General features: G+C 44.4%; 1 protein-coding gene, 1 non-coding gene and 1 pseudogene across 10 annotated transcripts in view; 2 read left to right on the top strand and 1 right to left on the bottom strand.

Moving 5' to 3' along the window:
• The window catches only part of GPR160 (G protein-coupled receptor 160), a 69,923-nt gene extending 47,765 nt beyond the window's left edge, over nucleotides 1-22,158 (bottom strand). For 3 of the 9 annotated variants that reach the window (XM_019959761.2, XM_070792071.1, XM_070792056.1), the window contains exon 1: nucleotides 22,021-22,158. The gene's annotated coding sequence lies outside the window, so the exon portion shown is untranslated. The other 6 variants (XM_070792040.1, XM_070792032.1, XM_070792048.1 and 3 more) reach the window with 6 other exon arrangements.
• Nucleotides 8,684-9,041, top strand: LOC109558302 (large ribosomal subunit protein eL36 pseudogene; annotated as a pseudogene).
• Nucleotides 14,014-14,086, top strand: TRNAG-UCC (transfer RNA glycine (anticodon UCC)). The gene has a single exon. It is a non-coding gene; the product is annotated as a tRNA-Gly (tRNA).
• Nucleotides 22,159-23,253: the final 1,095 nt, after the last annotated feature.

A 23,253-nucleotide genomic window follows, 5' to 3' on the forward strand; every position in this document is an offset into this window, starting at 1 on the left:
AATCATCCCTAAGAAAAAAGAAATGCAAAAAGGCAAAGTGTTTGTCTGAGGAGGCCTTACAAATAGCTGAGAAAAGAAGAGAAGTGAAAGGCAAAGGAGAAAAGCAAAGATATACTCCTCTGAATGCAGAGTTACAAAGAATAGATAAGAGAGATAAGAAAGATAAGAGATAAGATAAGAAGAAAGATAAGAGAGATAAGTTCCAAAGGAGAAATAAGAAAGCCTTCTTTAGTGAACAATGCAAAGAAATAGAAGAAAACAATAGCCGGGGAGAGATTAGCAATCCTTTCAGGAAAATTAGAGATACCAAGGGAACACTTCATGCAAAGATGGGCACAATAAAGGACAGAAATGGTATGGAACTAACCAAAGCAGAAGATATTAAGAAGAGGTAGCAAGAATACACAGAAGAATTGTACAAATAGTTGTTAATGACCTGGATACCATGATAGTATGATCACAAACCTAGAGCCAGACATCCTGGAGTGTGAAGTCAAGAGGGCCTTAGAATCACTACAAACAAATCTAGTGGAGATGTTGGAATTACAGCTGAGCTACTGCAAAGCCTAAAAGATGATGCTGTTAAAGTGCTATACTCAATATGCCAGCAAATTTAGAAAACTCAGCAGTGGCCACATGACTGGAAAAGGTCAGTTTCATTCCAATGCCAAAGAATGTTCAAGCTACCATACAACTGCACTCATTTCACATGCTAGCAAGGTAATGTTTAAAATCCTTCAAGCCAGGCTTCAATAATACATGAACTGAGACTTTCCAGATGTACAAGCTGCATTTAGAAAAGGCAGAGGAACCTCAGATCAAATTGCCAACATCCGCTGGATCATAGAAAAAGCAACAGAATTCCAGAAAAACATCTACTTCTGCTTCGTTGACTATGCTAAAGCCTTTGACTGTGTGGATCACAACAAACTGTAGAAAATTCTTCAAGAGATGGGAATACCAGACCACCTTACCTGCCTCCTAAGAAACCCGTATGTTGTCAAGGAGCAACAGTTAGAACCAGACATGGAACAACAGACTGGTTCTAAGTTGGAAAGGAGTATGCCAAGGCTGTATATTGTCACCCTGCTTATTTAACTTATATGCAGAGTACTTAATGAGAAATGCTGGACTGGATGAAGCACAGGCTGGAATCAAGACTGCTGGGAGATATATCAATAACTTCAGATATACAGATGACACCACCCTTATGACAGATAGTGAAGAGGAACTAAAGACCTTCTTGATGAAGGTGAAAGAGAAGAGTGAAAAAACTGCCCTAAAAGTCAACATTCAAAAAACAAAGATCATGGTATCTCATCCCATCACTTCATGGCAAATAGCTGGGGAAAACATGGAAACAGTGACAGACTTTATTTTCTTGGGCTCCAAAATCACTGTGGACGGTGACTGCAGCCATGAAATTAAAAGATGCTTGTTCCCTGGTGGGGGGTAAAAAAAACAAAACAAAACACGTTTGCTTCTTGAAAGAAAAGCTATGACCAACGTAGACAGCATATTAAAAAGAAGAGACATCACTTTGCCTACCAAGGTCTGTATAGTCAAAGCTATGGTTTTTCCCGTAGTCATGTATGGATCTGAGAGGTAGACCATAAAGAAGGTTGAGCAATGCTTTCAAACTGTGATGCTGGTGAAGACTCTTGAGAGTCCCTTGGACAGCAAGGAAATCAGTCCTGAATATTCATTGGAAGGACTAAGGCTGAAGCTGAAGCTCCAGTACTTTGGCCACCTGATGCAAAAAGCCAACTCATTGGAAAAGACTCTGATGCTGGGAAAGATTAAAGATAGGAGGAGAATGGGGTGACAGAGGATGAGATGACTGGATGGCATCATCAACTCAATGGACATGATTTGAGCAAATTCCGGGAGATAGTGAAGGACAGGGAAGGCTAGCGTGCTGCAGTCCATGGGGTCACAAATAGTTGGACACGGCTGAGTGACTGAACAACAACAATATATATAGAAAATCCTAAGGCATCTACCCAAAACTTACTGGAATTGCTAAGTTAAATAAGATGGCAGATCAATTTTTAAAACTGTATGTGTGTGTGTGTATAAATCCTACTATTTATTTATTTATTTGGCTGCATCAGGTCTTAGTTGTGACACTCAGAATCTTTCACTGCAGTGCGCAGACCCTCCAGCTGTGGCATGTGGGCGCTCCAGTTGTGGCACACAGGCTCTAGACAATTCAGTCTTTAATAGTTGTGGCACACAGGCTCTAGAGAATTCAGTCTTTAATAGTTGTGGCACACTGGCGAAGTTACTCCACAGTATGTGGGATCTTAGTTCCATGACCAGGGACTGAACCGGCATCCCCTGCATGGCAAGGGGGGATTCTTAACCACTGGACCACCAGGGAATTCCACACAATAGATTTTAGATGACTCTAAAATGTAAAAAAAAAAAAAAAAAAGTAGGGATAAATCTTTTAAAATATGTACAAATCATCAATACTAAAAGCTATAGAACACTGCTGAGAGAAACTAAAGATGTAAATAAATGGCAAGATATACCATGTCTATGGAAGATTAATACTCTTAAGATCTCAATGCTTCCTAAATTGGTAGATTCAGTGTTGTCCTGATCATAATCCAACCAGGTTTTTCTGTAGAAATTGACAAGTTGATTCTAAAATGTATATGAAAATGCAAAAGATTCACTTTGTTATACAGCAGAAACTAACACAACATTGTAAAGCAACTATACTCCAATAAAAATTAATTTAAAAAAAGAAAACGCAAAGGGCCAGAATAGTTGAAAATGTTTGAAAAAGAACAAAGTTGAAAGGCTTACACCACCTTGATTTCAAGACTGATAAACTACAGAGCTGAAGATGGTGCAGTACTAGCTTAAGAACAAACGTAACAGAGAGTTCCAACAGTGCACTTGATTTACAAGGAAGTACCACGGCAATTTAACGGAGGAAAGCCTTTTCAATACATGGCTCTGTATCAAACGTATCAAATGCACAATTGTATGGAAAAGGAGGCGCTCAATCACACCACACTCAATAATTAATTTGGGACTGATCATCGGCCTAAACATAAAAGCTAAGACTCTAAAGCCTCTAGAAGGAAAACAAAGAAGAAAATCTTTGCAACCTTGGGGGTAAGTAGAGAATTATTAAGCAAACACAAAAGCAACAACCATAAAAGAAAAAATTAAGAAGAAAACTCATTAAAGTTAAAATCTTTATGTAAGAAAATGAAAAAGCAAGAGACACACTGGGGGAAAATATTCACTACACAAATATCTAACAAAGGATGTGTGCTCAGACTACCAGGCAGTCTACCTACCTACCTATCAATAGTGCCTAAAAATCAATAATAAAAAAGACAAACTACTCAAAACAAAAATGTGGCAAAACACTTGAAAAGACAGTTCAAAAGGAAAAAGAACAAATGGTCAACAGCATGTGAAAAGATGCTCAACATCATTAGTCATCAGGAAAAAGATAATTAAAAGCATGTAGCCATACAATTTCACATCCATCAAGATGGCTAAAATAAGACAAATATTAAATATCAGAAAAGACACAAAAGTATTAAATGGTACAACCCCTTGGAAAAGTCTGACATTTAAATACACATCTATCCTATGATCCAGTACTTCTAGATATTTACCCAGCAGAAACTAAAATACATGTCCACAAAGAGACTGGTATGAAAATACCAAATGCTAGTGAGTTATGTGGAGCAACAGGAACTCTCACTGCTCGTGGAAATATGGTACAGCCACTTAAGACAGTTTAGCTTAGCAGTTTCTTACAAAATTAAACATATTCTTTTCTTACAAAATTAAACAGCAGTTGCCCTCTATGGTATTTACACAAAGGAGTGTAAAACTTTTGTCCACACAAAAGCCTACACACAAGTCATTACAGCAGCTCTATTCATAACTGCCAAAAGTTGGAAGAAACCAAGATATCCTTCAAAAGGTAGATAAACTTATTACTCAGCATTTAAAAAAAAAAAAAAGAAAGAAAGAAAGCTATCAAGCCATAAAAAGACATGGAGGAACCTTAAAAATGCATTTACTAGGTGAAAGAAGCCAATCTGAAAAAGTTATATGCTGTATGGTTCCAACTATATGACATTCTGGAAAAGGCAAAACTATGGAGATGGTAAAAAGATAAGTAGTTGCCAAGGGTTAGAGGGGAGAATGGAGAAGGCACTGGCAACCCACTCCAGTACTCTTTCCTGGAAAATCCCATGGACAGAGGAGCCCGGTAGGCTGCAGTCCATGGGGTCGCTAGGAGTCAGACACGACTGAGCGACTTCACTTTCACTTTTCACTTTCATGCATTGGAGAAGGAAATGGCAACCCACTCCAGTGTTCTTGCCTGGAGAATCCCAGGGACGGGGAAGCCTGGTGGGCTGCCGTCTATGGGATCACACAGAGTCGGACATGACTGAAGTGACTTAGCAGCAGAGGGGAGGAAGGGATGAACAGGTGGAGCACAAAGTATTTCCAATATTACTCTGTATGATACTATAATGGTGAATACATGTCATTATGCTGCTGCTGCTAAGTCGCTTCAGTCGTGTCCGACTCTGTGCGACCCCATAGACGGCAGCCCACCAGGCTTCCCCGTCCCTGGGATTCTCCAGGCAAGAACACTGGAGTGGGTTGCCATTTCCTTCTCCAATGCATGAAAGTGAAAAGTGAAAGTGAAGTCGCTCAGTCGTGTCTGACTCCTAGCGACCCCATGGACTGCAGCCTACCAGGCTCCTCTGTCCATGGGATTTTCCAGGCAAGAGTACTGGAGTGGGGTGCCACTGCCTTCTCTGACATGTCATTATACACCTGTCCAAACCCATAGAATATACAATACCAAGAGAGAACTGTGATACAAACTATGGACTTTGGGTGATTATGATGTGTCAATCCAAGTTCATTTTGTAACAAATGTACCACTGACTGGAGATGTTGATAATAAGGCAATGCATACAAAGAGACAGGAAATATATGGGATATCTCTCTGGGAAATTGTACATTTGCTCAATTTTGTTGTGAATTTAAAATTGTTCTAGAAGATAAAGTCTATTAAAAAAAAAAAAGGCTTGCACATAGTTAGGAAATATTTCCTAGATATGTAATTAAAAGTGCAAGCCATAAAACAAAAGAAATTGCTGTCTTAGACTTTATCAAAATTGAAAACTTTTCTCTTTAAAAGGTATCATTAAGAAAGTAAAAAGTCATAGATTTACAGAAAATATCTGCATGTCATATACATATGATAAAACCCTTGCCTCTAGAATTTTTTAAAAATTTTGCATATTTTTATTCAAAGATATTTGAATATTTTAAAGAATATAAAAAAGTTTTGAAACTCTGTATTATGATGACAACCCAAATAAAAAATGGGCAAAAGATTTAACTAGGTATTTCACCAAAGCAGATACACAAATGATAAATAATAATGGTAAAGAATCTTCCTGCAATGCAAGAGACCTGGGTTGAAGATCCCTGGAGAAGGGAATAGCTACTCACTCCAGTATTCTTGCCTGGGAAATCCCAAGGACAGAGAAGCCAAGTGGGCTACACTCCATGGGGTTGCAAAGAGTTGGACACAACTAAGCAACTAACACTTTCACTTTCTTTTTTAGAAAAAAAAAAAAAAAGCGCATGGAAAGGTGCTAATCATCATTAGTCACTGTTGTTGTTCAGACCCTAAGTCATGTCCGACTCCACCACCCCATGGACTGCAGCACGCCAGGCTTCCCTGTTCTTTACTATCTCCCAGAGGTTGGTCCAATTCATGTCCATTGAGTCGGTGATGCCATCCAACCATCTCATTCTCATCATCGTCCCCTTCTCCTGCCCTCAATCTTTCCCAGCATCAGGGTCTTTTCCAATGAGTCAGCTCTTCTCATCACATGACCAAAGTACTGGAGCTTCAGCAGAAGTCCTTCTAATGAATATTCAGGGTTGATCTCCTTTAAGATTAACTGATTTGATCTCCCTGCTATCTAAGGGACTCTCAAGAGTCTTCTCCAGCACCACAATTTGAAAGCATCAATTCTTTAACACTCAGCCTTCTTTATGGGCCAACTCTTACATCCAAACATGACTACTGGAAAGACCATAGCTTTGACTATATGGACCTTTGTCAGCAAAGTGATGTCTCTTCTTTTTTTAATATGCTGTCTAGATTTTTCATTAGTAAATCTTTTCAAACTTTAATAAGGGAATTCCCTGGCGGTCCAGTGGTTAGGATTCTGGGCTTCCACTGCAGGGGGCATGGGTTTAATCTCTGGTTGAGGAACTAATCCTGCAAGCAAGCTGAGTGGTGTAGCCAAAAAAACATAAACATAAACTGTAATAAGATACTCTCATATATCCATGAGAATGGCTATGGTAAAAAAAAAAAAAAAAAAAAAACTAACAATATCTAGTGCTGGCAAGAACAGGGAGAAATCAAAACCATCATACATTGTTGGTGTGACTCTAACGTTGTATAGCCACTTTTGGAAAACAGTTTACTTTAAAAGTTAAACATAAACTTACCATAGAATCTAGTAATTACACTCCTAAGAATCTATCCAGGAGAAATAAAAATGTAGACCGCCGTACATCTTACATGAATGTTCATAGAAACATTATTTATAATAGCCAAAAACCAGAAACAATTTAAATGTTCATAAACTAGTGAAGAAATAAAATGTGGTACATCCATAAAACTGAATACTATTCAATGATACAAAGGAAGAAGCTACTGATAAGTGAAAGTCGCTCAGTCATGTCTGACTCTTTGGAACCCCACAGACCATACAGTCCATGGAATTCTCCAGCCAGAATACTGGAGTGGGTAGCCTTTCTTTTTTGAGAGGATCTTCCTAACCTAGAAATCGAACTCAGATCTCCTGCGTTGCAGGTAGATTCTTTACCAGCTGAGCCACAAGGGAAGCCCAAGAATACTGGAGTAGGTAGCCTATCCCTTCTCCAGCAATCCCACCCAGGAATTGAACCAGGGTCTCCTGCATTGCGGGCAGATTCTTTACTGACTGAGCTAAAATTGATGAACTTCAAAAATATTCTGCTAAGTGAAAGAAACAAGACACCAAAAACCTACATATACTAGGATTCTATTTATAGGAAACATCCAGAAAAGGCAAGAGACAGAAAGCAGATCAATGGCTGCCTGGGTTTAGGAGTAGGGACTAAGTTAGTCTGAGGGAACTTTGGGAGTGACGCTGTACACGTCTGTAACAATAAAGAACTTAACGATGGCTGGATTTTACGGTATGCAAACTGCACCTCAATAAAACTGTGTTTTTTAAAAAGGACTTGTAAAAGAAAGTTCACAGCAGTTTTCTTCATTTAAACCCCAAACTGAAAACAACCTAAATGGTCTTCCAAGAAGAATAGATAAATATATGGTGGTATAATCAAGCAGTGGAATACAAGCTATGATAACAGCTATTGTAAAGAACAAACTACTGAGACATACAATATGCAGGAAGCTAACAACCATTATGTTGACAAAAGAAGCCACTTTTGTTTTGCTATTGTATACTGTATTTCATTCATAAAAGTCTGTTTGCTGTAGACAAACTCTGAGTCAAGCACACTTAGGTCCAGACGGTATGGTATGTGTGTGTCTATCTGGAAATCATAATGTGTCAAGTAGTTAATACAAATGAGTGGCTAATGATTTAATATTCAGCTTAAAAATGTTTTAATTATGTCAAATGATAGACACATATACTTAACATGTATATGTTATTTAACATAATCAAACTCATTCTTTGCATATTTATTCACTGACCTACTCCAAACATATTTATAAAGGGCCAAAAACATATTCCTGGCATCCAAGTTCAAACTGTGCCTCAATCACAAAAACGATGTTGATATTTCACTTTTTCTTCATGACAGGATCTGAGTGTACCTTTCAGCACACAGTTTAACATGAATTTCCTGGTGCGCTCCTGGGAGGGAAAGTGTCAGCTGACCCAACAGTCCCAGATTCATGAAGCAAAAACAAGTTTGGTACCAGTCAGGTCCAGCAGGTCCAGGACCAGCAAGTGAGGCTGTCATGTCAGGCCTCCACTAACTAACTTCACGCCCTGCTGCTCCATTGGAAGGCAAGAGAAAACATGCAGAAAACTCTGGCCAGGAGGAAGAAACCATCATAGGTAGTCACCCATCTTTCAGGTAACTCCCCTCTCTCTCCCCAAACCTCCAGGAGTCCCACTTAGAACCTGCTCTGAGAGGGGCCCTGATGCGCGTGATGATAAACAAGCCATGCTTGCTGCTCCCCAGAGAATGTGTCTACAGACCACACTGTCCAGTGCCTGGAAGGGTATCTGTCAGGGTCCTTCCTATACTCCTGCTGTCTTTTAAACACTGTTTAGAAGGTCTGTGCCTTTTGATCCAGGATCTCCACTCCAGGAATTCATCACAAGGAAATAACCAGAGCTGAAGGAAGTAAGCATAGCCTGAGCAGCTCACTTTGGTATACTTAAAATAGCCTACAGAACACTCCCGCCCCAAACGGATCGGAACAATTCAAATGCCTCACAAGAGTTCAGTTCAGTCACTCAGTCATGTCCAACTCTTTGCGACCCCATGGACTGCAGGACATCAGGCTTCCCTGTCCTTTACCATCTCCCGGAGTTTGTTCAAACTCATATTCAGCCTTCCGCCGCGGCAGCCATTGTGGAACAACAGCCATGGCTCTGTGCTACCCCATGGCCGTGGGCCTCAACAAGGGTCACAAGGTGACCAAAAACGTGGGCAAGCCGAGGCACAGCCGCCGCCACGGGCGTCTCATCAAACACACCAAGTTCGTGCGGGACATGATCCGGGAGGTGTGTGGCTTAGCCCCTTACGAGCGACGAGCCATGGAGCTGCTCAAGGTCTCCAAGGACAAGCGGGCCCTCAAGTTCATCAAGAAAAGGGTGGGGACACATATCCACGCGAAGAGGGAAAGAGAGGAGCTGAGCAACGTCTTGGCCGCCATGAGGAAAGCGGCAGCCAAGAAGGACTGAGCCCTTCTCTGTTCACAATCACAATAAATCGTGCCCCCCCCCAAAAAAAAAACCAAACTCATATTCATAAAGTCGGTGATGCCATCCAATCATCTCGTCATCCCCTTTTCCTCCTGTTCCTCACAATAGAGTAGTAGTCATAAGGACTTAGTGTTAGTCGCTCAGTCGTACCCCACTCTTTGCAACCCCATGGACTGCAGCCCACCAGGCTCCTCTGTCCATGAGGTTTTCCAGGCAAGGATACTGGAGTGGGGTGCCATTTCCTTCTCCAGGGGATCTTCCCAACCCAGGGACTGAACCGGGGTCTCCTGCACTGCAGGCAGATTCTTTACCAACTGAGCGACTCAAATGAATTATGACAGTCCTAAGATGGACTACTATCTGCAGCCATGAAAGATAAGCTCTTCAGAAAGATTAAAGAACCAGAAAATGCTGACAATACAATGTTAGATGACAGAAGCGAGATAAAAGCCGTATATATCAAGGTTTCTCACGTGGGGAGACACTGTGGTGAAATTCCCCATGCCACGAAGACACTCAGCTGATCCCTGAGCATCAGTGTTACTGAGGGGAGTGAGCCGTTGTGCTCAGACAGCCTTGAAAGTAGAGGATGGGAGGACGACAACCAGTGGTACATACATAATTATTCCAATATTGGGTAAACAGGAAAAACATATGAACATACACAGATCAGAGGTAATTAATGCCAGGCCACCTGTGATTGGTAAGGTCATGGCCTTGTAGACCAATACTTCTCAAGCATGAATGTGGATTCTGTGAAAAGCTGGATTATGGTTCACTATGTCTGGCGTCAGAGAAGGCAATGGCACCCCACTCCAGTACTCTTGCCTGGAAAATCCCACCGACAGAGGAGCCTGGTAGGCTGCAGTCCATGAGGTCGCTAAGAGTCAGACATGACTGAGCGACTTCACTTTCACTTTTCACCTTCATGCATTGGAGAAGGAAATGGCAACCCACTCCAGTGTTCTTGCCTGGAGAATCCCAGGGACGGGGGAGCCTTGTCGGAGGCCCTCTATGGGGTCGCACAGAGTCAGACATGACTGAAGCGACTTAGCAGCAGCAGCAGCATGTCTGGCGTGGGGCTGAGGTTCTATACTTCTAACAAGCTCCCAATGCAGCTGGTCCACAGCCACACAGGGACAAGCTAGGCTGCAGACTGCACTTCCTGGAGGGACAGATCCAAGCTAGGCTTGCAGGGACTAGGTGAGTACATGGGTGTGCGTTTACTTTTTTATAATCTTCTATGTTTAGCTATTCCAAATCCTGAAAGATGATGCTGTGAAAGTGCTGCGCTCAATATGCCAGCAAATTTGGACAACTCAGCAGTGGCCACAGGACTGGAAAAGGTCAGTTTTCATTCCGATCCCAAAGAATGGCAATGCCAAAGAATGCCCAAACTACCCCACAATTGCACTCATCTCACACGCTAGTAAAGTCATGCTCAAAATTCTCCAAGGCAGGCTTCAGCAATATGTGAACCGTGAACTTCCTGATGTTCAAGCTGGTTTTAGAAAAGGCAGAGGAACCAGAGATCAAATTGCCAACATCTGCTGGATCATCAAAAAAGCAAGAGAGTTCCAGAAAAACATCTATTTCTGCTTTATTGACTAGGCCAAAGCCTTTGACTGTGTGGATCACAATAAACTGTGGAAAATTCTTCGAGAGATGGGAATACCAGACCACCTGATCTGCCTCTTGAGAAATTTGTATGCAGGTCAGGAAGCAACAGTTAGAACTAGACATGGAACAACAGACTGGTTCCAAATAGGAAAAGGAGTACGTCAAGGCTGTATATTGTCACCCTGTTTATTTAACTTATATGCAGAGTACATCATGAGAAACGCTGGACTGGAAGAAACACAAACTGGAATCAAGATTGCCGGGAGAAATATCAATAACCTCAGATATGCAGATGACACCACCCTTATGGCAGAAAGTGAAGAGGAACTCAAAAGCCTCTTGATGAAAGTGAAAGTGGAGAGTGAAAAAGTTGGCTTAAAGCTCAACATTCAGAAAACTAAGATCATGGCATCTGGTCCTGTCACTTCATGGGAAATAGATGGGGAAACAGTGGAAACAGTGTCAGGCTGTATTTTTCTGGGCTCCAAAATCACTGCAGATGGTGATTGCAGCCATGAAATTAAAAGACGCTTACTCCTTGGAAGGAAAGTTATGACCAACCTAGATAGCATATTCAAAAGCAGAGACATTACTTTGCCAACAAAAGTCCATCTAGTCAAGGCTATGGTTTTTCCAGTGGTCATGTATGGATGTGAGAGTTGGACTGTGAAGAAAGCTGAGCGCCGAAGAATTGATGCTTTTGAACTGTGGTGTTGGAGAAGACTCTTGAGAGTCCCTTGGACTGCAAGGAGATCCAACCAGTCCCTTCTAAAGGAGATCAGCCCTGGGATTTCTTTGGAAGGAATGATGCTAAAGCTGAAACTCCAGTACTTTGGCCACCTCATGCGAAGAGTTGACTCATTGGAAAAGACTCTGATGCTGGGAGGGATTGGGGGCAGGAGGAGAAGGGGACGACAGAGAATGAGATGGCTGGATGGCATCACTGACTTGATGGACGTGAGTCTGAGTGAACTCCGGGAGTTGGTGATGGACAGGGAGGCCTGGTGTGCTGCGATTCATGGGGTCACAAAGAGTCGGACATGACTGAGCGACTGATCTGATCTGATCTGATGCTTACTAGGTTTTCCACAATGAAAATTCATTGCTTTTGTAATCAGAAAGAAAACCTTTTACTATTCAAAACCTTTGACTCACACCACTAACAATAAATGCTGGAAAGGGTGTGGAAAAAAGAAAACCCTCCTACACTGTTGGTAAGAATGTAAACTGGTACAGCCATTATGGAAAACAGCATGGAGTGTCCTGAAAAAACTAAAAACAGAGCTTCCATATGATCCAGCAATCCCACTCCTGGGCATATATCTGGACAAAACTTGAATTCAAAAAGATACCACTGGTGGCTCGGTGGTCAAGAATCTACCTGCCAATGCAGGAGACACGGTTTTTTAATCCCTGATCCAGGAAGATCCTACATGCTGTGCAGGAACTAAGCCTGTGCACCACAACTATTGAGCCTGTGCTCTGTAGCCCAGGAGTCACAACTAATGAAGCCCACACACCCTAGAGCCTGTGCTCTGCAACAAGAGAAGCCACCACAGTGAGAAGCCCTCGCACCAGAACTAGAGAATGGCCCCCGCTCGCCACAGCTAAGAAAAGCCCATGCAGCAGTGAAGACCCAGCACAGCCAAAAATAAATAATTTTAAAAAGATACATGTACCCCAGTGTTCACAGTGGCACTGTTTAGAACAGCCAAGACATGGAAGCAACCTAAATGTCCAACAACAAATGAATGGATAAAGATGTGGTATACATATAAAATGGAATATTCAGTTCAGTTGCTCAGTTGTGTCTGACTCTTTGCGACCCCATGAATTGCAGCACGCCAGGCCTCCCTGTCCATCACCAACTCCCAGAGTTCATTCAGACTCCTCAGTCATAAAAAGAATAAAATAATGCCATTTGCAGCAACATGGATGGATCTAGAGATTATCATATTAAATGAAATAATTCAGACAAAAACAAATATCATATGGTATCACTTATATGTGGAAGCTAAAATATGACACAAACGAACTTACCTTGAGAAATCTGTATGCAGGTCAGGAAGCAACAGTGAGAACTGGACATGGAACAACAGACTGGTTCCAAATAGGAAAAGGAGTACATCAAGGCTGTATATTGTCACCCTGCTTATTTAACTTATATGCAGAGCACATCATGAGAAACGCTGGGCTGGAAGAAGCACAAGCTGGAATCAAGATTGCTGGGACAAATATCAATAACCTCAGATATGCAGATGACACCACCCTTATGGCAGAAAGTGAAGAAGAATTAAAAAGCCTCTTGATGAAAGTGAAAGAGGAGAGTGAAAAAGTTGGCTTAAAGCTCAACATTCAGAAAACGAAGATCATGGCATCTGGTCCCATCACTTCCTGGGAAATAGATGGGGAAACAGTGTCAGACTGTATTTTGGGGGGGCTCCAAAATCACTGCAGATGGTGATTGCAGCCATGAAATTAAAAGACGCTTACTCCTTGGAAGGAAAGTTATGACCAACCTAGATAGTATATGAAAAAGCAGAGACATTACTTTGCCAACAAAGGTCCATCTAGTCAAGGCTATGGTTTTTCCAGTGGTCATGTATGGATGTGAGAGTTGGACTGTGAAGAAAGCTGAGTGCCAAAGAATTGATGCTTTTGAACTATGGTGTTGGAGAAGACTCTTGAGAGTCCCCTGGATTGCAAGGAGATCCAACCAGTCCATTCTGAAGGAGATCAGCCCTGGGATTTCTTTGGAAGGAATGATGCTAAAGCTGAAACTCCAGTACTTTGGCCACCTCATGCGAAGAGCTGACTCATTGGAAAAGACTCTGATGCTGGGAGGGATTGGGGGCAGGAGGAGAAGGGGACGACAGAGGATGAGATGGCTGGATGGCATCACTGACTTGATGGACGTGAGTCTGAGTGAACTCCGGGAGTTGGTGATGGACAGGGAGGCCTGGCGTGCTGCGATTCATGGGGTCGCAAAGAGTCGGACACGACTGAGCGACTGAACTGAACTGAAGAAACAGAAACAGACTCACTGCCAAGGGGGAGGAGAGGAGGGGAACAATGGATTGAAAGTTTGGAATTAGCAGGTGCAAACTAGTATATACAGGATGTATAAACAAGGTTCTACTCTATAACACAAGGAACTACACCCAATATCCCGTAATAAACCATAATGGAAAAGAATAAGAAAAAGAAATTGTATATATATATATATATATAACTGAATCACTGTGCTATACACCTGAATCTAACACAACATCGTAAATTATATGTCAGTAAAATAAAAAACAAAAAACCTTCCACTTACTAATCATTCTTATAAAAATCCATCCCAGGTAATTCCCTGATGGTCCAGTGGTTAGGACTCTGCATATCCACTGCAAGGGGCCCAGGTTCAATTCCTGGTGTGGGAACTAAGATCCCACAAGCAAAAAAAAAGAAAGAAATCCATCCAAAACAACAGGAAATGAAACTGAAAGGTAAAAATGCTGTTTCTACTCACAATACTGCTGACACCAAATATGTGGGTTTTTCCACACCAAGCAATTCTGACACTAACTACCCAGAGTGAGTACAGAGCTCACTCTTGTGGATTGAGGGCTCAGTCTCAGAAGACTGCTTTCCTCTTCAGATGGCAGCTGAAAGTCCCTGGTTCTCACCTGTACCTTCTACCAAGTGTTTATAAATCAGCGGTTCCCATGACCCCCTCCTCTGGCTTGATAATTTGCTTTAGTGGCTCACAGAATTTAGGAAAACACTTTACTTACAACTACTGGTTTCCTATAAATGATACAACTCAGGAACAGCCAAAGGGAAGAGATGCACAGGGCAAGGTATGGGGAAGGGGCACAGAGCTTCCCTGCCCCCTCTGCACACATGATCCTCCCAACACCTTGATGGGTTTGCCAACTCAGAAGTTCTCCAAACCCCTTTGCTTGGGGTTTTTATGGAGATTCCATTACACAGGCAGGACTGATTAAATCACTGGCCATGGGTGACTGAATTCAATTCTCCAGCACCTCTTCCCTTCTGGGGGTGGGGAAGAAGGGGCTGAAAATTCCAACCCTGTAATCACGTGCTTGGTTCCTCCAACAACTAGGCCCCAAACCAACCCCTAGTCTCAGCAATCAGCTCATTAGAGTAAACTCAGGTATGGTAGAAAGGGGCTTATTAAGAATAACAAAAGATGCTTCTCTCCTCAGGAGCTCAGGAGCCACGGAAGTAGCACAACCATATTTCTTATAGCACAGAATCGAAGGTTTACATACATTCAATTTAGAATGATTCACAACATTAAAAAATGAGCAAACACTTAGCTCTCTAATATTAAGAGAATGGCTAAAAAAGGCTAAAATAGCATGTGGTTATTATAAATGATAATAATAAAGACATGGAAAGAATGCTGTAATAAATATTAGTCTTGGTGTGACAGCTCTTAAAATGCTAACATAAAATGAATATTTATAAAGTGTTACAATTTATTAAATTTATTTTAAAAAACAAAGGCAAAGGGCTTCCCTGGTGATCCAGTGGCTAGGACTCTGCACTCCCAATGAAGGGGGCCCAGGGTTTGATCCCTGATCAGGGAACTAGGTCCTACCTGCTGCAACTAAGACCCAGGGCAGTCAAATAAATTTTTAAAGAAAAGAAAAACAAACAAAGGCAAAACAAAACTGGAAGAAAATATGTCAAAATGATGTCTTTGGGTCCTTGGATAGTGGGTCACAGAGAATTTTTTTCAACTTTCCAGAATAAAGCTGAATGGAAGAAAGGATACCAACTGGGGTGGGTAGGGGGAGATGGCAGGGGCTGGGGAGGGAAACCCCCTCCAGAACGTGAGAAGGGAGCAGCTCTGTGGCCACCAGCTGGGATGGGGAGGGCTATGGAGGTGGAGGCTGTTCAGTAGCCCCTGGAACAACTGGCTGGGGGCGGAGGAGCAGAAAGGCCACAGTTTCATGAAGGTTCTAGACCTGGGCAGGAGAGGAAAGAGCCGTTCCTCCTCCCCGATGAGCCCACCGGCATTTCCGAGAATGGGTCTGGGCAGGAGCTGTTGACAGGGAGACCTCTGCCTCCTCTGCTTGCAGGGGACTCTGAAGGGACTGGCTGCCTTCCTGGACACAAAGGATGTTTTCAGCTCCCCGGGAAGACTTCAGTTCTCCATCTCTCCCTTCCCGCCCCCAGGATGTCGTCATTCCCCAGGATTCCTTAAGTGCACAAAGAACATGAATTCGGTTACCTTCTCTGATAAAGTAAAACTTTAGCCCAGTCCTCTGTTTCCATCTCTGGGCTCATCTCTGGCCTAAACCTCAGTTCCCTCACGTATGCCTCCTGAGAGCGAAAGGTAACAGAAACAAATGCAAACAAATAACCCCATGTTGCTGCTGCTAAATCGCTTCAGGGGTGTCCAACTCTGTGCAACCCCATAGATGGCAGCCCACCAGGCTCCCCTGTCCCTCGGATTCTCCAGGCAAGAACAATGGAGTGGGTTGCCATTTCCTTCAATGCATGAAAGTGAAAACATAAAGTGAAGTTGCTCAGTCATGTCCGACTCCTAGCGACCCCACGGACTGCAGCCCACCAGGCCCCTCCGTCCATGGGATTTTCCAGGCAAGAGTACTGGAGTGGGTTACCACTGCCTTCTCCAAAATAACCCCATACCATCAGTCGAAGATCAAATTAGCCCTTTTAAAACTACAAAATGCTCTGTAAATACAGATTAACAGCATCTTTATTATTTCTCCAGGTTAAAAGTAAACTGCAGGGGTGCTTGGTCTTTTGATTTCACCACAAAAGGGCAAGTCAGACACAGTACTTTATTGGGCCTGGGTCAAGATTTCATAACATTTCTGTTAGTTCCTCAAAAAACATTCTCAGGAGCGTGCTTCCCCAGCTGACAGAACTCAGGTGGCCATGAGCCCGGCCCCGCCTGCTCCTCCTCTGTGAGGGGGAAGCCAGGGGACTCCTCTCCTTTCCAGATCGGAGTGCATTTAATTCCCAAACAACAGGGCCAAAGCCCTGGGTCCTGGCCCTGTTCTCACCGTCAGTTCCAAGGCTGCCGTTCCACTCCATCAAAGCCCTGTTGACAGCTGTCATGGAGAAGGTTTCCCAAGGCCACAAGGCAGGCCAGGCTCCCTCTGGAAACAGGGAGGTCAGAGCTGGAACTCGTTTCTTCCCTGAGGCCTGCCTTCTAAAATTCTGGGGGAAATCCCCCATATAAAGGTAAAAGCAAAGAAGACAGGGCTCCACGGCAACAGCAGTCAACCTCACCCTCGGAGCCCTATGAGGTGGTCATTATTAGTACTCACATTTTACACAGAAGACGGCTGAAGGGCAGAGTGGTTAAGAAAAGAAACACACACAGGTCAAGGTCACACAGGGAGGTGGTGGGAGAGGCAGAAAGACACCAGCGATCTGGCAAGAGTACACACTCAGTGGCGCCTCGCCTCACCTCGCCTCTGTTTGCTCTGGTTGCTCATCGACACCCTCTCCCTGCCTCCTGCCCGCTGCAGGTTTGGCCAGGGAGTGGTAATCACCTTCCTGAGAACACACCCGCGCACCTGAATCCCAGAGCTCTCCAGAAAGGATGCGAGCAACCCACTGGCCTCTAACCACTTCTTTCAACCACGCAAGGCAGCACCCCCTCCTCGTCCCGTATCTCTTCCCACACTGGGGCATGCACACACCTAGACTGGCAGCTCGAGCGACAAAGGTCTCAGAACAAATATCATCTGAGGCTTCTTGAAAACCACTCCACAAGGCTCCATCTGCATTTCCTCTTTACAGTCACGTTTCTGCCTCACCCACCACACCCACAAACTCTGAGTTCAGGGGAAGGTAACAAAGATGTAAATGAAACTCCAAATGTAGACAGAGGGGAGAATATCTGTCCCTTGACCCTACAGGCCACCCTTGGGCGCCTCAGTTCCTCCTGCCTGCGGAGCTGTCAGACCTGTCACCAGCTAGAGGGGGGTGGGCACAGCATGGGGAGGTGAGTACCTTCTGGGACCCCTCAGAGCAGCCACAAAGAGCCAGCACACAAGCTCAGAGTCCCTGTGGATGCCAAAGGCAGGCTGCTTAAAGAGGGAGGGCTTCTTTGTGGCCCACCTCAGGTGCCCAAGACCCGTCTTCCCACCCACAGAGAGTCAGTGGTTTGGGGTTTTGGAGGTATTTCTTTTTTCCACAGCAGCCTGCCCACACATGTTCTCCATTGCTATTGTACTGTACGGGTAGTAGACTATTCTCTGTAAATGAGTAATGCAGACAGGATGTGAGGAAAGTGATGACATCCCTTGTATTTTCTGTCACAGAATTGCTGCAGACTAAACACAAGAGTCTTCACTCTCTCCAAGGAATATGCTCTTTCCCTTTTCTTGCGGCAAGAGCCCTCAAGCTGCCTTTGGTTACTCCGAGTGGAGTAGACACACTCGCACACATAGGAAGACCTCTTACGGTAAGAACAACGGGGCAAGTGCGATGGTCCCCTGCCTCAAGGATGGGGCCACTGTAAGGAGTGGTGGAGACCAGAGGCAACTGGGGTACACTACCTTTTCCAGAAGGCTGCCCCACTACTTGCCTTCGGGAGATTTGGGGCAGAATACTTGAAATCTCTCAATTGTCAATGTTAACTCGGCTTCATTTTTTTTCCCCCCAAACTCTGTGCTGGACTGATAAAACATTTCAATTGGCACATGCCCCCAGTTTTAACCAGTGTGGCACAAAAAACCAGCTTGCCTGAGACTGGCTGGGAGGGGACTTTAGCGGAGAATGGATATATGTATCGGTGAGGCTGAGTCACTTTGCTGCGCACCTGGAACTATCACAACACTGCTAATGGGCTATGCACCAATGCAAAATAGAAAGCTAAGAAAAAGACAGCTTGCCTAATCAACCAACCTTCTAGAGATGGAAGCTTTGCTGTCTGCTAGCCTTTGGACCAGCACAGAGGCTGGAAATAGCATAAACTCTAAGATCCAGCCGATCAAAGTTTGAATCCTGGCTTTCAGCTGCCAGACCTCAAGTGAACTACTAACCTCTCTTGGCTACAATTTCATCTGCAAAATGGGTTGAAAATATCCAATTTAAAGAGCTTTGTGAGAATTAAAAACACGTGTGAAGATGACTTGAACTCTTAACGAATATTAAATTTCCTTCCCCCATATCACGAAAGAAGCCACCTGGCAAGCCATCCCTTCTTTAGATTTTCAACGTTCTCATCTGTTAAAAATGAAAATAATCCTCCAGCACGGCTGCTCCTCCTCACAGGATGGGATGAAGTGATGGAGATGAGAGGAGAGTGCTTACAAATTAGAAGATGATTACTGACTGGATTGCCAACACCCTTTTCTCTCATTTCTAGTCCGATAAAGTAGTATGCAATTTGCTTTTCAGCGTGTATATACACTTTTATAACACTATGCAAGGAGAAGATGGTATCACATTTGTGGTAATTCCTTAAAATGGCTATTAGCAATCAGCTCTCCAGAACCCAAACCCACCATCCTCCCACCAAGGAGAGCAAAGTTAGGTCACTCCCTGATCACAGGGAGTGGCGAGTTTCTCTTCTCTCTCCCTGCTCTTGTTTTAGAGAATTGAGGTAGAAAATAAAGCTACTTAACAGTTGCATTGTTCTTTTATTCACACAAAGAAAACTAAATCACAAGCTAAGGAATTCCACTTAAGGACCATCATGAATTCACTATGACATTTTCCAACAGTAAGGGGATTTTTCTTGTCCTCTCGTTTTCTCATGCACTACAAGGAAACTGGGAGGTGCTGTGGCATTTCCTCAACAGAACTGACTTAAAGCATCTTTACAACTTTCATCCTAGTGAATCTATATGGGCAAGGCCTATGCTGAGGGATTCATCTAACGCTTCAAGTTTCAGCTATCACAGATATAATTTACTTGACCTTTTTCTCTTAAAGGAGGCATTAAAATCAGTTCCACAGAAGCTACTAAGAAATGTGGGTTTATCTTTGAGGACTATGCCTCCCTTTCCTCCCTCTACTAAACTTTAATAGCTCCCTTGTACTTTTCCAAATTACTAATCAGGCATGACAGAATGAGTAGGAATTATAGGATAAATCCAGAGGCAAGTTGGATGAATGTATCGATATGACTTCCAAGGCCCTCCTCTTGAACACAGGCTTCTTGGAAAAGAAAGTGCAGAAATTTTAGGAACCAGTTCCTTGCTAAGTATTTACACTTCATGATACCTGAAGCAAACAAAGTGACGACAGGAAGAAAGGATACACACACAGATAGGATCTCTTTCAGGTAATAGGCAGGTCTCCACTCACTTTGTTTTACAATGTTGACTTTCTATTGATGTATCCAGTGCTTCCAGAAGTGTACACAAACCCTAAGTGTGTATGGTTTTGTTCACTACTCTGAGCTCTGTTTTTTTGTTGTTGTTGTTGAGCATAACTTGGAAAGGATTTGGGCAATTCAGAAAAACTGCTAACACATTTTACACAACCTGTCCGTTTGGAGTCAGCTCAACCCCCAAGGCTTGCTAATACCCTTTGTATAAAAAAAAGGCTGACCCAGCATCCACCTGCATCAGCTTGATCCTCTCAGCTGTGTCACACTCAGCAAATAGGGTATGCGTCACAGCAAAATAAAGCGGCATCCCCCAGAGGAAGAAAAAGGCTTGAGTGGAGAGACAGCCTTTACACCAAGTTACCAGTGAACATCTGTGGAAGGCTTTGAATCTAGAATCACTAGTGTTACCCTCCAAATCTATCTTCCACAAAAAAAAAAAAAAAACAAAGCTCCACAGGTGGTGTTACTTTTCAAGGGAAATGCCATAAAAAAGTAGAGTCAGCATACAAGGCAGTCCCTACCCCAATACCCTTCATCCAGCTTCAACTATTAACAATTCATGTCCAGTCTCCATCTTGCTCCCCTTCACTTCTCCACTGGCAGCCCTCCCCCAAACTGGATTATTTTGCAGCAAATCCTGAACCTATATTTCAAATTTAGAATGTATTTCTAACAGCAAGGGTTTTTAAAAAACTGTAATAGGTATACCATTACCTAAAGCAACTAAACAAAGCTAATATTCTTCATACTAATGAGTACAAATTTCCCCTATTGGCACAATTTAACTTTTTTTCATCAAATAAGCACCCACCAAGGTTTACACCTCTCACTGCCCTCTTGTCTCTTAAACAGCAAAAGCACAGGTTCCCCTGGCCCAGTGATTCTCACAGCTGGCAGGCTGCTACTCACCTGCAATTCCCAATAATTCAATTCTAGAGATACCACAAAGACAACCCAATCTTAGAGGCTGTCAAGGAAAAAAAAAAGCATATGTTAATTAGTAGTTTTGTCATTGAAGAAGCTTAAGAATAATCTGAAAAGCACAGGTGAAACGATTTGAACTGAGCCATTAGCAATTCTGAGGTCCAAACACTCATTCTTAAGTCCTTTGCATTTCTGGTCTCTGTGGGTTTATCTCTGGGGTTTGAGCAACACTCTTTCCCCCAACCCCGCCCTTACCTGAGTCATTTGCACAAGCAAAGCAATGGGGTAAACCCAGCGCGTTTCCTCCCAGCGGCTGGACCTTCCTCCCCGGCCGCCTCCGGAATGCAGGGGGCGGGCCCTGCTGCCACCTCCCGAAGCCACCTACCCAGGTGAGAAACGGAGCTTCACTGAGACTACAAATTCCGGAGAGTTATTGAGAGAATTTTGAGCCATCCATGACGGTCACGGATGAACCAAACCAGAACACCACGGTCTCTGGGAACAAACAGCTTGAAAAGTCCTCGGGCTTAATCCCAGTGTCCGGGGCTCGCGGGGTACCGTCCCCAACGCCCGGGGGCCAGGAGACTGGACGCCCAACGAACGAAGTCCGCCCCCAACGCACACACGAGCAGGTGCGTCCGCGACGATACGCCCACCTGTGTGTGCCAAGGAGGAAAGTCACACTATCGCTAAAACATCAACTGTTTAATAATGTTTAATACCTTTCTCCTCGGCGATGGGGGTGCGGAGCGTCTGGGTGTGAGTATACGACCAACCCAGACCACCGGTTCCATGCCCGCACCCCAGCCCCGGAGCCCCAAACTCGGGGCCGACCCCAGGCGCGAAGACTACGACCACCCCTCAGCCGGACGGGTCAGGCTTGGGCGTCCTTGGCTTTCAGTCCAGGGCCCCCACTCCAAGTACTATACAACCTCTAGTACATTCCAGCCTCTGAATCCCAGGGAAAGAAATTCCTCTCCCTCCCCGAAGCGCAGAGCGCCGCCGGGGAAGCCGGGAGCGACGCGGTACCGCCGGCGTCCCGAATTCCCTGGTGGGGAAGCTGCGGCGAGACGCCGGGCGCCGAATCCCGCGACTCACCTGATGCGCGGCGACTCCCGGCTCCCGCTCTACGTCCGAGGCGCTGGCGCCGGACCAGACCCGCGACGACGTCGCCGTCTGGACAACTGCCGCGCCCGGCCCCAGGTGACCAGGGACAGGTGGGGACAGCGAGCACCGACCGCTGTACCCTGCAATAACCCTGCGGCCGCTCCGCGCCCGCTACCAGGAAGTGCGGACGCCACCCTTCGAGCGCGCACGCCCCGTCGCGACCCCGGCGGGAGACCGGCCAGAGAGCGCCGCCTGCGGGCGGGGCGGCGAGAGGCGTGCGAGGCCAGCCACCTCGACCCGCGGGAGAGGGGCTGGGGTCGGCGCTGGCACAGGGGACGCCCCAAGGGTGTAGGGTGGAAGATGAGACCCCCTTTTGAGTGCCGGGCCTTCAGATCCCCCTACCCCTGCCCAAGGAGCTCCCATGTCCTCAGCAGGGTGGGCACGCGGCCACTGTCCGTTTCCTCCAGATGAGGGTATGCACAGGGTGACAGAATTTCATGTAAACAAACGCCTGTGAATTCACATTTTAAAATAAAACTGCAAATTGCATATTTGCAAGTAGTACATTTTTATTGCCTTACCTTTGTCTCTGTCAACATTACTAATTTGTTATATTTATTCAACAAAATATTTGTTGAGTACCCACGACTTGCCAATCCTTTAAACAGGATGGGAATTTAATATAATTAAATTATATAATATCATAATATATAGGATATTATATGAAATTCCTATCCTTTAAAATACAGGCTAGGAATTCCCTGGCTGTCCAGTGCTTAGGATTCTGTGCTTCCACTGAGAAACACAGGTTGGATCTCTGGTGAGAGAATTTAGTGTCACACACAGCAGAGCAAAAAAGGAAGAAAGAAAACCACAGTTTTCTCCTCATGCTTTTCCTGAAGAGCCTTGAAAAAGCAGAGTGGCCTGGGCCTTTCTTAACCTCCCAGAAAGACTTTACTGGTCTTACAAGGAACTTAGCAACAGCCTGCCCAAAGGTGCAGTAAGAACTGAACTGTGACAGAAGTTAAGTGTGGGCTCCTGGGGGCTCTGAGGAGTGGCTTGACCCAACCTGGGGAGGTCAGAGATGAACTTCTGGAGAAGGGGAGAGGTGTGCTGAGTCCTGAAGGACTACAGTGTTCATCAGAATTGAAGTATTTCAGCCAACATTCCACCGTGAGCAAACTCAGAAGCCAAAAGCTGGCCAGAAAGGGCATGTTCTGATAG

Source organism: Bos indicus, chromosome 1 (assembly GCF_029378745.1).
Source record: "Bos indicus isolate NIAB-ARS_2022 breed Sahiwal x Tharparkar chromosome 1, NIAB-ARS_B.indTharparkar_mat_pri_1.0, whole genome shotgun sequence".
Lineage (NCBI taxonomy): Eukaryota > Metazoa > Chordata > Mammalia > Artiodactyla > Bovidae > Bos > Bos indicus.